This window comes from Xiphias gladius, chromosome 9 (genome assembly GCF_016859285.1).
Source record: "Xiphias gladius isolate SHS-SW01 ecotype Sanya breed wild chromosome 9, ASM1685928v1, whole genome shotgun sequence".
Classification (NCBI taxonomy): Eukaryota; Metazoa; Chordata; class Actinopteri; order Istiophoriformes; family Xiphiidae; genus Xiphias; species Xiphias gladius.
The window spans coordinates 4,962,985-4,978,080 of record NC_053408.1 but is presented as its reverse complement, the minus strand read 5'-3'; positions in this window follow the sequence as shown (position 1 = coordinate 4,978,080).

Sequence of the window (15,096 nt, the reverse complement as noted above, 5' to 3'; positions counted from 1 at the left end):
TCAACGAGTCCCTGGAACTCTCTGAAAGTAATCCCGTGAGGTATACTTTAATGGAACAGCAAATTATGTGACGCCAATGTCCTGATGTTGTAATCCTCACCCACCTGGTGCTGCGTGCAGGGCGAGACAAATTCTAACAATAACTGTGATCCAGGTTCAGTGCGTAAACACTTGCATTTCTTTGTGTTTCCTTACGTCCATGTATGTCCATGTTTTCAAGCAGGTTAACATAAGTTTGTGCGTGTGAATAATGTCGATCTATAGAGGTGAATGTCCCAGTATAGCAGGGGAGGCCTGGTTTAATTAGACAGGAGGATACAGGGTTTCAGTGGAACAGAATGCTAACATGATTAGCTACAGTTAATCACATACGCGCACACACACACACAGACGCTTACAAGGAACCGGCGGCGTTTTTAACGCAACTTATTGTGGGAAAGCGGTGCTGGAGCCTGGCTGGAGAGAGCCTGTTTGTTTAAATATGACATGTACACAAGGACACAAACATACGACCAAAACAGAATAACAGATACAGCGTGCAGCAAACAAAACCGGACCTGCAACGATTAGTCGATTAATCGATTAGTCGATCCGAAAAAAATTAATTTGCGACTATTTTGATAAACAAATAATCGTTTTAGTCACTTTTCAAGCAAAAATGCGAAATATTTGATGCTTCCACCTTCTCAGGAGTGACGATTTGCTTCTGTTCTTTGTCTTATATCAAAGCAAACTGAATATCTTCGGTGTTTTGGACGGTTGGCCAACAAAATGAGACATCTTCATTACCTTGGGGTTAGGGAAATATGACAGTTTTTAAACATTTTATAGATTAAAAGATTAATTGAGAAAACAATCGGCAGATTGATTGGTAAAGAAACAAATATTAGCTGCAGCCACAACAAAACAATTAAACATTTTTCATTCGAATTCTTAGACTATTTGCCCTTTTTGAACTCTCCCCCTGTGGAACTCTAAAACCTAAAAACCTTTGAGAAGGGTCAAATTCCCCAGCGCGACCGGGGGTGGAAGAAGTATTCAGATCCTCGCTTAAGTAAAAAGTGCCAATACTCAATTACAAGTAAAATGTCCTGCTTCCAAAATCCCTTAAGTAAAAGTACAAAATAATGTACTTTAGGTATCTTAAAGTACTTAAAGTAACAGCAAAATATCCTTAAATTATCAAAATAAAAAAAAAAAAAAAAAAGACACAAATTTCATGTCATTTTTTTGGGACATTTATAAATTTTTTCTGGGTATTTCTACCACTTTGGGCCTCCCAGCAGCTGTTTCCATGAAATAATATTGAATACGCAGTCTGAAAGGTAACTGTCACTGTCAAATCAGTGTAGTGGAGTAAAAAGTACAATATTTCTGTCCGAAATGTTGTGGAGTTGAAGTATGAGGTAGCATAAAGTAGAAATACTCAAGTACGAGTACCTCAGAGCTGTACTGGAGTACAGTGAGCTCAACCATACATAAAAATAACGTCCTGTTTTGTGTAATCGCTGTGTTATGCTAAAGGGTAAAATATACTTATATAGACATGATGACCTCACAGTGTGTTTGTGTAAGTAATCACAAACCAAAATGTAACTTTAATGTCAAACCAGGATACAGTTACTAAATTAAACTCAACTTCTACGGCAGCTTTTAATGTTTAATTTAATGCCCTGTGCTCCCTTGCCCCTTCACCCGCCTCCTTGATTTAACTTGTCGTGTAAAGCGTATCAGTGTCTCTTGAAAGGTGCGCTATAAATAAAATGTGCTATTATTATCATCGTTATTATTAAGCTCCATAAAGCCAGTTTACAGGCAAAGGGATCAGTGTCAATTCAAGTGAACGGCCAAGAAAGCTGCTCGTATACACAGCTTCAGGGCAAGAGACGATATGATGAAGAGTGAACTATTATAGCAAGGAAGAACCAAACCCTTGCCGTGACCAGTCGTGCACCGTTGGAGCGCCGGTGCACACGAACTCTGACCCTAGAAGAGATGGCTGAGCTTTCCTGCTCCCTGACTGCTGTGCGGAGACTTTATCGGTGCAGGTCCGCGCTCCATATTCTGAATTAAGCACAAAACTGCACGACTAGGCCATATTAAATTTCGACCCCCCGTTGAAATTTAAATCTGCCTACGGTACACCAGTGAGGAGCTGCTCCCAGGGATTGTGCATGAAAGGTTCACTTTTTTTTCCTCTGTGTGATTCTGCCTCTCGGTGGTCAGAAAAAAGAACTGCATCTAGTACATATTGAGCTGTTTAGAAAGAGGGTATGTGTTTAGTTTCGGTGACGCACCATATCTATCACTCCCCACACACACACACACACACACACACACACACACAGAACACCCAGCTTTGATCTGTTTGGACCAAAATCATCCCTCCATGTCCCCTTGTTTTGCACCGACTCCGGCTCAGAGGCAGGGAACTCACATCATTGTGAATTGGTCTCTGCACCCAGCTTCCCATCATTTACAGATAAATAATTAATTGGGCTTGTGAACACCTGAAAGGTTTAACATGTTTTTTGTCCGAGGCAACGGAAAAAGCTGTGGAAGTCCTCGATTGCCACTAGAGGGAGCCAGACACCGCGGGAAAAATCATTGTAAACATCAGATTTTTGTGCATGTAAATGCAGAATCAAAGTTTCTTTTCTTTCTAAGATTTTGAGTTCATTTTTTGTTTTGTTTTTGAACAATATAACCGCCGACATTATTTCATTTTTCTGTAGTCGCTTGATTGTCAACCGCCTAGTCGTTCACCTCTCACCACGTTTCCTGGGACGGAGGTAAACCTCACCCAGGTCACTGATGTAGTTATGGGCTGGACAACTGGCAGCCACTCGCGGGGGACAAATCAAACATTTGCTCCTACGCACTGCTGCCCATTAAAAATATCCAAGCCTTACATTTCTATTTGTTTTCTCTCAGTCTTCTCTGTCTGAATACACGGGTGCTCTTTTTGATCATTTATCTAGTGTATCCATGTTTCAAAGTTTTAAGAAAGATAAAAGTGTTTGACTCGTCAAGCTCTACATTTTATGCCTAGATCATTACTAAAAAAGAAAATGTAATAATAATAATAATTAAAACTCTTTATAATGTGATGTAACATAGCTTCAAATCTCAATTACGCAATTTTACAGTTACACAGTTCTAATACTACGTCTTTGTTGCTACACACTGTAAATTCTGCACTGATTAAGTAGGTTAGTGTGAGCACCCTTGTTACATTTTTATATTTACTGTCGAGCTGAAACGATAAACTGTTTGGGTAACTTTTCGGGCAAAAATGCCAAAAATTTCCATCCCCTTGCAAAATGTGATGCTTCTCTTCATATTCTATGATAGAAAAGCAGAACATCAGCCAAGCAAGCAAAGGGGTCAGATTGCATTCTAGGAAATTGTGAATGGTGTTTTTCACTTTCCTCTCACATTTTATTAGCCTGAGTGATTGATCGATTGAGAAAATAATCAGCAGAGTAATCCATAATTGTGTTTCTTTCCATTCCCTGTCTGCTTCCGCTCTTCCCCTCTTGTCTTCGAGCTCTTACGGCCCCTCCCTGATCCATTAGGCAAAGAAACACAGCCAACTTGCCACATTTGGATTCATGCCTGCATATGAGATGGAGTCTGTGTACAGTCTGAGCGTGGAGGTGAAACAGGAGTCTTTCTTGTTGCCCGACAATTTGATCAACTCTACTTCTTTTCTAGACTATAAGATTTAATTGATTCTTGAAAGGACAGAAAATTAGAATTTTTGATAATCGATTAATCGCCTTAGTCATTTTTCAAGCAAAAAACGCAGAACATTTGCTGGTTCCAACCACTCAGATGTGAGGATTTGATGCTTTTCTTGGTAAAATGTGACAGTAAACTGAAGATCTCTGAGTTTTGGGCTTTCAAACTGCCTGTTACTGAATAAAACAAGCATCTTGCATACATCACCTTGGGCTGTGGGATTTTATGATGGGCATTTTTCACTTACTTCTGACCTTTTATAACAACCAATTGCAAAAAAACCCCAAACAGATTCATCAATAGTTAAATTAGCTGTAATTCAGACAAATTCCAAAGGACTTTGGTTTTGATTATGTTTGCAGGTTAACAGTTGACCTTGGAAAATTCATTATGATTTTGTTTGGTTTTTTTTTGTTTTTTTTAAAATATTGGTGTTGTTATAAACATGCGGTCATATATGAAATAATGACCCCACAAGGTCATGCGTTGTTCAAGCGTCAACAGCGCAATATCGTTCCTACACCGCGGAAGCCACTAACACACGCTTGCTCATGACTTGATTAACTGCAGCTTCATGGTCGTGTGCACGAAGCAGTTTGGCTGCAGGCGGCTGTTAGCATTAGCAGTGGTTAGATCAGCAGCACGGTGCCAGAAAGATTGCTAAAAGAATAACACAGCGGCGATGGAGAAGGGACTAGAGAGTGTGTGTGTGGAAAAAAGGGGCAGGTGATGAAAGAGTAAAGCAGGAAATAAAGCAGCTGACTGGCGTCTTTGCCGCTGACCCACATCTAGAGCCTGACATTTCTCCTGAATATGCTGTTTCCACCCCGAGCACATACACTGGCTGTTTAGGGAGGGGTAGGGAGACGGCAAAGTAGGATGTGAAATGAAATGAAAGTGGAGTCGTGTCACTGGAGACGGCAGTCCAGACTCTTAAACCCTCAGACATCATCGTCTTTTGTTGGACTAGTTTTGAATTTCTGATCCATGTAGAGAGAAATCACCTGCTATTAATCCCTGTTTCAGCACGGACAGAAGGCCTTTAAGGGCTGGAACGTCTACTTCATAAGCTCCTCTCACAGTTGGAGATAATGAAGGATTAGTCCAAAAAATCCTATCTGAAGTCAGTCTCTGACAGATGACTTATTATTGGTGCAGTAAGTGAAGTTTGCCCCGCGATTAGCCTCAGACGTAGGGGGGGGGCCTGGAATTTTCTACTGTATGGAGCGTTTCACTCTAAATGCGTTTTTAAGGCTGTCTGGCAAAAACGCGCACTTTAGACGCCCAGCTAACACTGTTAAAAAGAGCCTTACAGTGAGTGAGCAATGGCGACAGGATTGACAACCGACCAAGCTGGATCCCTAATACATTTCATTCAGCAAAATCCCGGCAGTTTTGAAAAGATTAAAGGTGTCTGAACCTACGCTTTGGGCGTTACTCTAACCTTTGACCCGCTGCTCTTACCACAGCTGCAGTGTGCAGCTGTAAAGTCTGGGGCTGCACATGTCTGTAGCCAGTGGTCTGATTCCAATCCCTCCATTTATTATGCTATAGTGCCGATACTATGCCTAAGTTTCCCCACTAATACCAAAACAATGCTTTTTAAATACCTTACTTTCACTTTTGGTTTTGCTGCCTTTCTCTATTTTATGTCATTTAACAACTGAATATCTTTGGGTTATGGACTGTTGATCAGACAAGACAAGCAATTTGAAGACGCCACCCTGGACTCTGAGAAACTGTGATGGGCATTTTTTTTTTAACAGTTTTTTGACATTGGTTAGTTGCAGTTCTGACTTGGACTTGGACTTGGACTTGGAGTTTTGGACAAGGTAAAACTTTGACCTGACGTTGGGGCAACAGGATCCATCTTCTGAATGAGAATATTATCTTAATCAACTTAATCACACGTAGAGTCGCATTTTCTTTCCAGGACACACACACACACACACAGTCCCCCCTATATGGCTATATGTGGCTGTTACACTCAGAGGTTATGTAAACACAGTATAACATGCAAAAACACTTGATATTGCCACATTTCCTGTGATGGCGTTCATAAGTCATCCACAAGCATACTGCACACAGTAAATAAAATATGTCGGGTCTCGTTAGGTCTTGTCATCTCACACTCAAAAAAAGAAACAGGCTCACAACCTATTTAACCTGCAAACTGTAGTTTCAGAAACATAAAAAAAGAGGTGAAGTTAATCGTCATAAAATGCTGGTTGTTTGTATTGAATCATCCTCTCCCCTTTGTTATTGTCATTTTGTGGGTGAGACCTCCCTTCCCGAGTAGCCAGTTACATCTCCCTCTCATCCCAGGCGGCCAATAGCAAGGCCCGCTCTGCCGTCACATGTCCTTGTCACGGGCTGCAATCCCATCCCCGCTCCCACGTCGTCAATATTCAAAGGTGCCGCAGTGTACCGACATGAGCTCATGCCAGCACTCGTCTCACACGCACGTCCTAGAAACACGCAGAGCGGAGTTGATAGCTGCAGTGTGTCATCCTGAACACGCTGGCCGTGAGGTTTAAAATGGCCTCAGCCTTTCTTCTTCTAAGAATTCAAATTGTGGTCTGGTATTAGTTCATCAGAATTTGAGAGCTTCCCATTCATTTAAAAATGATGATTTCCTTGAAAGCAGCTGATTGCACAGAAATCACATCCCCTCCAGGCATGATCCCCCCCATATCTGCGTATATATATTTATTATGAATAATACTGTAGTATCTTAATAATTGCATCCATTAGTGCACAGCAGCCTACATGAACCTTTGTCATTTGTTTCTAAAACCCAAGTGAAATCTATGAATGAAAGATGTGACTTTTTGTTTGATAGCTCAATGAGTATCTGTGATTGTTTTCATCTATGTTTTCATCTATTGCTTGTTTTATTTAGTAACATCGTGTCCATTAACCGTACTTTGCTCGATTTTAAAGATTTTAATCCCGTTACAGTGGTTGCACCTCCGTCCGACGGTATCACATCATGTTAGACAGGTCTTATTTTTAAATTTTTTTATTCTTAAAAAAGCTCCCACAAAAGTGGCAATGGAGAAATATATAGAAACGTTGTGTAACCTTAAACAAAACCGAGAGTCGACAGCTGTGCTGGCTGCCCTGTGAGGCTGCACTTAGGCCCAGCTGTGCTTTGAGCCAGATGCTGACAATAACACACACTAACATGCAGGTATAATGTTTACCGCGTTCATCCTCTCAGTTTTAGTCTCTTTTGTATGCTAACATTTTTCTAAACCAAAGTGTTGGACAGATTAAAACGTTGACGTGATGATGGTGATACGTGAAACGTCAAAGGCTCGGTCACATTACAGTTCATCCTGAGGGGGAACATGAGTGTCTGAACCAAACGTCCCCCCATATTTGTCGTGGTGTTCCACTCGGAACCACGAATGTCCGCCTCATGGTGGTGCTAGAGGCAAGGTCTCCAGGATTCACTCCCCAGGGAGCGTCGCTCTCAAACTTGTATGGCTGTCCACCTGGACCAAAAGCGGCGGACCGACAAACTGAATTTGCCAGCCCTGGAGTCGTGCCACTGGCACGGCTAAAATGTGGTATAGTTGCTGTAAAATCAAAATCAAGCCTGTTAAGTTAGACTAGATCTGGGTCTTCCGATCTAAAATCTCTATCACGATAAATTAAATTTATTGCCTTGACAGGAATTGTAACCAAACATCTATTTTTTTTTTATAAATCAGTACATGACATTTTGTTTCTTATGCTGTCTTATTTTTTATGCTTCTCTGGGTTTATTATACTGTTATCAGTTCAAGATTCTGGACTTGCGGACTCGACGTTATGGCTATTGGTTGGTTGAACGTTTGGTTGGTTAGTTCTCATTCATTGTAATAGCTTTTACGCAGTTCAGCTACATGGGACTTATTTATGTGACCTAATATCACAAGTTACAAATTTGTCCCAAGCGGCTTTACAATCGGACAACTTTTATCCTTAGACCCTCGATTCCAATAAGGAAAAACTGCCCCAAAAACCCTTTGACAGACAAAAACAATATATGTCGTCTGGACAGAAATGACCAACACGTTAAAAGTACAATATGGACAATCAGGATGACAAAATTATAGGTAGAGTGTAAACTCAAAAATTCAGGTTTTTGTTTTTTTTTTAATTAAAAACTATGATGAAAGTAAATTTAAGTTGGTAAGAGATTTACCGTGTCTGTAATTTGATAAATTTGATTTATTTATCAGCTCTTTTTTATTTGGTGTGATGGGTATGACAGGAAGGAAGAGCAGTGGCTCAAAACAGTGAAGAGGCTGAGTGGAGTAAGTTTCATAACGGGAGCATCATGGCTGCACACTGTGCTGTGCTGAGCACCCTTTGGGCGCCCTGTGAGAAGTCTCATCCTCCCTTTCTCTCTCTTTGTCTGCGGGCCATAGCCAGCTACTCCTGAGCAGGGGTATTCATCCATCCCTACTCCCTCCTTTTCCTGCTTTTTTCTCTACCTCTCTCTCTCTCTGCCCCCTCCTTTCTCACCCCTCCCTCCCTCCCTACCTCCTCCCCCTCCACCTCCTCCTCCTCCTCCTCCTCATCCTATCTCAACCTCCTTTCCACTGTCATTTCCCTCCTGTTCATATGTCCCGGCGAGACGAAACGGTGGGTGTGTGTCTGTGTACATAGAGAATGGCTCAGTGCTCAGGTGCAGGCGGTCGGCTCGGGGAACCAGTCAAGCAGGCAACAGGACCAGTCTATTTACCCAGACGACAGAGCTCTCTGCTGGGATAGGGGCTGGAGCTTGAGCCCCTTCTTGGACCTCTAGCCCTGGAGCTTTTTTAATATACCTGTAACTGAGCTGTTTTATACATTATTCTTCATCAATAGGACAATTTCACCAGATTGTGGATCATATATATATATATATTGTTTTTGTATTTGCTATCATTGGCACTTATTTTGCACTTTGAGCACTGAGCAGTGGAAGCAGCTGCCTCAGCGGTGGATTTTGAGGAGGTGAAACAGAGGAGTATTTCCTGTCCTGCCTTTGCATCTGCAGAGTGTGGATAGCTGCTGCGGAAGAAAAACTGCTGAGGAATAAAAGAAAAAGAGGGAAATCTTGAAAACAAGGTGAGGGAAATCCTTCCTAGACAGTCTCCCTCTCACGTATCCGTGAGGGCTCCCTCTCTGACAAAAGCACAGCCGAGAAGAGGAGGAACAAAAAAGATAATTAGGAGCTAAGAAGAAAAAGGCTAAAGGGGAGACTTCGGTTCCACGCTCCATCCCTCCATTCATCCCTCCATCCCTTCCTTCTCCTGTTTCCCACCTGTGAGGATTAATTGGACCGGAGAAGGATGGCACATGCCGCCTCACAGCTGAAGAAAAAGGCGGATGAGAACCTCAATGCTGCAGAGGAAGAGAAGGAGAAGGAGAGGAAGAAGGCGAGGAAGCGTCCCCGTGAAGTGAAGAAAAAGGTAGAGAAAGAGGTGGAGGGGGAGGAAGAGGAGGAGGGAAGGCAGCTGAAATAGAAAAAGTAGGAAAGTAAAGGAGGAATGAGAGCATAGAGCTGACACAGGGGAGTCTAGGAGGTTCTCCTTTGTCATGATGCAGCCTCCGCACGCACGCACACGCACACACACACGCACTCAGCGGGATAAGAGGGGTGGTCCCACTGGGAATACTGAGGGGGGGGGGTGAAAAGGACAGAGAAAGATGGATGAGTAGAGAGTGCAGACAGGGAAAAGAAAAGATAACAGGAATCAGCTATGGAGGACAGATTGGTATTTTAGGCAGCGGTGTTGCTATTAATACGTTGTGTGTGTGTGTGTGTGTGTAAAAGACAGAGATGTGCAGTAGTACTGCTGAGTTAAAAAAAAAAGTCTTTAGTTCTTTAAAAAAATTTGCAAAAATAAGAAAAAAATGCACCGTAACCAAATAAAAACTTCTCTCTCACACACACTTGTACTCACACACTCTCATGTTCTATGTTGTGTAATAAAACTTCATTATATATAATGTACACTGTATATATAGGATGCTGGATTATGTGTGTGTGTGTGTGTGTGTGTGAGACTTGTCCTCATTCACCCTGCCCCATTTCCATGTTAACTTTCTCGCAAAAAAAAACATTTTTCTACTAATTTTTTTTTTCCTCCTTCATGCCATCACACCATACATCCCATCTCCCTCTGCTGAAAACTGTGTGTGTGTGTGTGTGTGTGTGTGTGTGTGCTGTGATTCAACATGGATATTTTGGTGCGAAAGTTGTGTGAATTCAGGGGAGGAGTGGAGCAAAAAAGCATCGGCAGTCACACCCTGCGGTTAGGTGTGGGTTGTTTTTGTGCGTGCGCGTTTGCGTGCGTGTGCCTGTGCGTGTGCGTGTGTGTGTGTGTGCATCGCTGTGGACAAGGACAAAGTTAAGACTTGATTGCGGACACACACAAACATCCGTAAGGTGATCAATAGGTCTGACTTCAAATCAATAACCATCCTCACTGCAGTGACAGCTTCAGCAAAATATAAACATTTCAGCCGACACTGATGTACAGTTCAGTGTTTAAATAACTTTGTTGACCCGTGTGTGTGTGTGTGTGTTTATTGGTCTAACTGTGATTGGGCCTGTGCTTAAAATCATTAGTGTGTGCCTCTGTGTGTGTGTGTGTGTGTGTATGTTGACCAGCCCGAGGCCATCATTACTCCAGGGTTAGCCACCTGTCACAAAGAGTCAACACCAGAGACCTCATTTGCATCAAGGTCAAAACGGATAGAGAGCTGACTTCCTGTGGTTACCGTCACGCAAACACAGAAACCAAAACGGTATTTTTTTAAATTTTGATCTGAATGCTCTCTTGCTCTGTGATAGTAAAATTTCTGAAGTACTGTAATGAAATTACTTTATTCGAGTATTTCCATTTGATGCTACTTTATATTTCTACTCCAAATTTCTGAGGGAAATATTGTAATTTTTACTCCACTACATTTATTTGACAGCTGTAGTTACTAGTTACTTTTCAAACAGATTAAGATTTTACATTAGGAGACATATGATAAGCTTTTAAAATGGAATACAGTTGTTTTTGAAGAAGTGGTTTCTGGTTATGCCCCTTTGTCACTTTGTCTATGAGCAGTTAGTTACACCAAAGGGCAATTTAACCTCTAAACTTCTCACATGTCTTAATTTAAACAACTGTTTGAGGCCCAAAGAGATGAAAAATGATCCTATATTTCAAAAAAGCAACGATTCCTCCAGCACATTGTGATTTGCGATTCCGCAGCTGAGCCAAGCCCCGGAAAGATTAAGCAAGTCAGGCTGCTGACGAATGAAAAACTCAACGGACGACGCCATTCACATCGTTTGCACACGTGTAATGTAGTCCTCTGCAAAATTGGACAAGAAGGCTGGACTCAGTCCATCGGTCGTAAAATTTCTTGGGCTGCTCTCTCCTGCGTATTTTCACAAACTCAAAGCAAAACAACGTGTTTGCAGTTGTGGGTTTTTGTAAAATTGCCAGGTCTACAACAATGCTGCGGAAAATGCTAGCGTCCTTGACTAATCAGCGAGGTCCCATCGCTGCAAGCCCCACCCAGAAAGTTCTGAACCTTCGGAAAGTAAAGACTTTTGTGAGGGCAAAACTTTTCCCCCGGAATTTAATTTATACCCTGGTTCCTCCGGTGGAAACACAGGGAGGGGAACTGAGCTCTTCAAAACGTTCCTGTTCCCCAGGATCTGTTTCTCCAACTGGCCTTCCTGGATCATGTATTTTATACAACAAGTCCTCCAACCTGAACGACCAAATAGGTTGTTTGTCCCTACCCTCAGTGAAGTAGAAATGGCGGTTGGAGCTTATGGAACGATCGTGGTTTGGTTAGTTATAGGTACAAAACCCACTGTGTTAGGTTTGGAAAAAGATTGTGGTTTGGGTTAAAATAGGTACTTCATTAAGGTTGCAGGACCTCCGTCGTCTGGTCAGGGAAGAAAGAAACATCAACCACTGTTTTCAAAAAGGAAACAAACATCGGCCTCCTGTGTGAAAGTCCAGTGTTTTGTCGACCCATCGGATTTTGTCGCTCTACGTCACCCGACTTCCTCCTTTGGGCTCGTCATTACTACTGCGGCCACTTGGGGTTGCCTAACAATAAAATGAAACTACGGGTACATACTAAGCTTCTTGTGCAGATGACCCATGGACTAGTTTTGGTTTTCAAGGAGGCCCCACCGACATTTCTCCTCGGGTTTCTTAAATGCATTTCAGGTTTTGCACTGCTGTAATGTCACACTACTTCCACAATTGCTCCAGAGATACAATAGTTATAATTTGTAAACATAGGTTGTTTAAGGCATTTGAATAAACAACCATTGTGGCGTAGTGTTTTTTTTTTTTTTTTCCATAGATCAGAATGTAATTAATCTTATTCAGATCTGCCACAATTTTACTGTAAATAACATTGAAAGCATCTCCTCAGTTTCACTTAAAAGTTGGCACCAATATCAGTGTAAAGGAATCAGAGTGTATTAATCCTCTTCACCATGTTGGATTCTCCCAATGAGATCTCCGTATCGTACTGACAACCGACAATGTTCATCGTCCCCTGTAGAACAGCCCACGGCGTGTCCAAATGTCTGCAAGAAGTCTACTCCATCATGACGACCTTTCGCCCAACACTGTGAAAGGAATTCAAGGCAGAACTCTTTGTATTTTGACTCTGAGTTATCAGAATAGCATGGATGTGACGAGAAATGGAGGCGGGAGGCCTGACCTCGACGGCGAAATCCTAAATTAGATCCTGTGTGATCGCAGATTTAAGGTTTCCCTGTGAAGGCAACAGGTGAGGGAGACGTGTTTGCTGTAGTAATGTGTGTGTGCAGGGTGACATCAGCAGTTTCCCGGTGTTTGTAGCGTAACGTTGTAGAGGGGGTATCAGCTATCCTGGCCTCATTCAAGGTAAATCTATAACGCTGTCTGCCCTGGGCCAATTCTTGGCACCAGGGTGCAAAAAATATCCTCTCCCTCCTCGGATCATGTCACCTCAATTACCTTTCTTTTCTTTTCCTCGCCTCGCTTTACCTCATCCCACTTCTCTCTCTCTCTCTCCCTCTCTCCGTCTCTCTTTTATATTGTCTATACACCTGGCCTGGCTTCTTCTTCTCCCTCTCAGGCAATGTAGATTCAACAGACACTAGATTTCTGTGTCAAAGCCAAAGTCTCTCCAGAATTCTCTCCCATTACCTTTTCTGCGTCCTCCTTCTCTCACTCGCGCTCTCCTGAAGGAGTATCACGAGGTCAAGCTCACGTACGGTGTCGGAGTCGGGACGTGTTAGCGTAGCTTAGCTTAAAGACTGGAGGCCGGTGGAAACTGCATCCTCGGGACTGCTGCGCGATGGAAGTATTTTGTTAAATGGCAACAGTTTGATCTCAAGCTACAGCAGGACAAGGGCCACAACTATTTTGATAATCGATAAATCATTTGTCGTTTTTTTTATTTTCAGTTTAGCTATTTGCAAAAGTAATAAAAACGACATATTACATAACAAGAACTGTAAAAAGGGATTTGTGCTGTGGACGTTAGAAAACCGCAAAAAGGTCTTATAAGGAGATTTCACCAATGAAAAACAATAACATCTAAAAATCAGAGTTTATCAAAAAAAAATACATACACATTAGTACAGCATACAGGACTATTAACTATGTCACGTCATCTGTTACATAAGCCAAATCCTATGTATTTAAGAAAAACTGCCATATATTTGCAGGTTCCAGATATGAGGATAAATATATGATATGTAATATATATAATATGAGGATATGATGCATTTTTTTTGCTGTACATGATAGCACACTGGATATTGTCGAGTTTCGGACTGTTGGTCAAATAAAACAAGACATTTAAAGATGTCACATCAGGCTGGTGGAAGTTCTAAGAGGAATTTTTTAATATGTTCTTGCATTTTATGGACGAAGCAATTCATTGATTAATAGAGAACATTATAGGGTGTTTCTCCAGCCTGGCCTCTTTGAACTGAGCTGGTACAAGTCTTTTGGGGGATGTTACAGGTATTAATTTTTTATCTCTCATAAACAGTGTTTCTACATTTTAAAATGTCAGTGGTCAGCTTTGGTCTCTGTACAGGCGCGGCGCGTCTGTTGATTACCAGGAATAAGTTCAGCATAGAATAACACATGAAATTACCAATTGTCAGTTATACATTTCTGTTTATGTGTGCATTAAATAAAACGAGACACAATGTCAATTACAGTCAGACTTTAGAGTTGGTGGTGGAAATGTTTGAACTCTAGTCTTTAGGCTAAACTAAGCTAGCCAGTCACTCCATCTTTAGGTAGAGGAATTGTTTGACATTTTGCCACGTACGCTTATCCGCTCTCTAGCCGAGGGTTTGATCGATACCGCTCTCGTGTGTGAGCGTTAAGTATGGAGCTAGCAGCCGAGAAGTGTTTAGCTCAGCGTGAAGACTGGAAGCCTGTGGAAAGCTGGCTAGCCTGGCTCTGTCCAAAGTTTACCAGCACCAGCACCTCTACGGCTTGCTAAGTTTTTTGTATTGTGTTTGCTTTACTCCTTGCGGAAACTAAAAACGTAAAATAAAAACGTTGCGGTATTAGGAGCACAAGTTTTGAGCCGCCACTGTTTCTCGATTCCTTCCCTTGACACTGTATGCAGCTCTGCATGAAATATCCTTCCTTTGACGTGTACCTTGTATTTGAAATTGATTTGGTAAAACATCCAGCGGCCGGTAATGCGTACATCGTTTATGAGTGTGTTTATGGTTCTTACGGGACGCTGAAAAACGAAAGCCATGCATTACGAGCACCACTCAGACCAGTGCTCAGTGCGGCTGCCATTACCGCTATCAGCTATATGCTCCAAATAAACATGCTGCTGAACTACAAGCCATGTTATGCTTTTAGGCTGCACGGCATGAACAAGTTGTGTCTCTTGTTGCACTGCAGTCAGTCAGGCTTTTCAGATTGGTTGGCCGGCGGGTGTGTTGTTGGTTGGCTGATTGACTCAGTCATTAAGAGGCCGTCTGTCTGATTGTGAGGGTGACTGGCCGGATGGCTGACTGACTGGTTAACTGCTCTGCTACATTTTTTTTTTTTTTATCTTGAAGCATCATTCATTTTGAATACTATAACACAAATATTGATTTTTTTTTTTCTTTTTCTTCTGCAACAAGCCATCTGTGGGGCTGACCTTCCAAGGCAGTGGAAGAGGGTAACATTGCTTTCAGCGGGGACTGAAATTGGCAACGAATTGGCAAATCAGTGTGTGTAACCAAATGGGCTTCAAGGCAGAGAAGTGAAATGAAAACACTCCTCGGTCCGAATTGCTGGCATCATTTTCCCTTCTCCCACTTGTTTT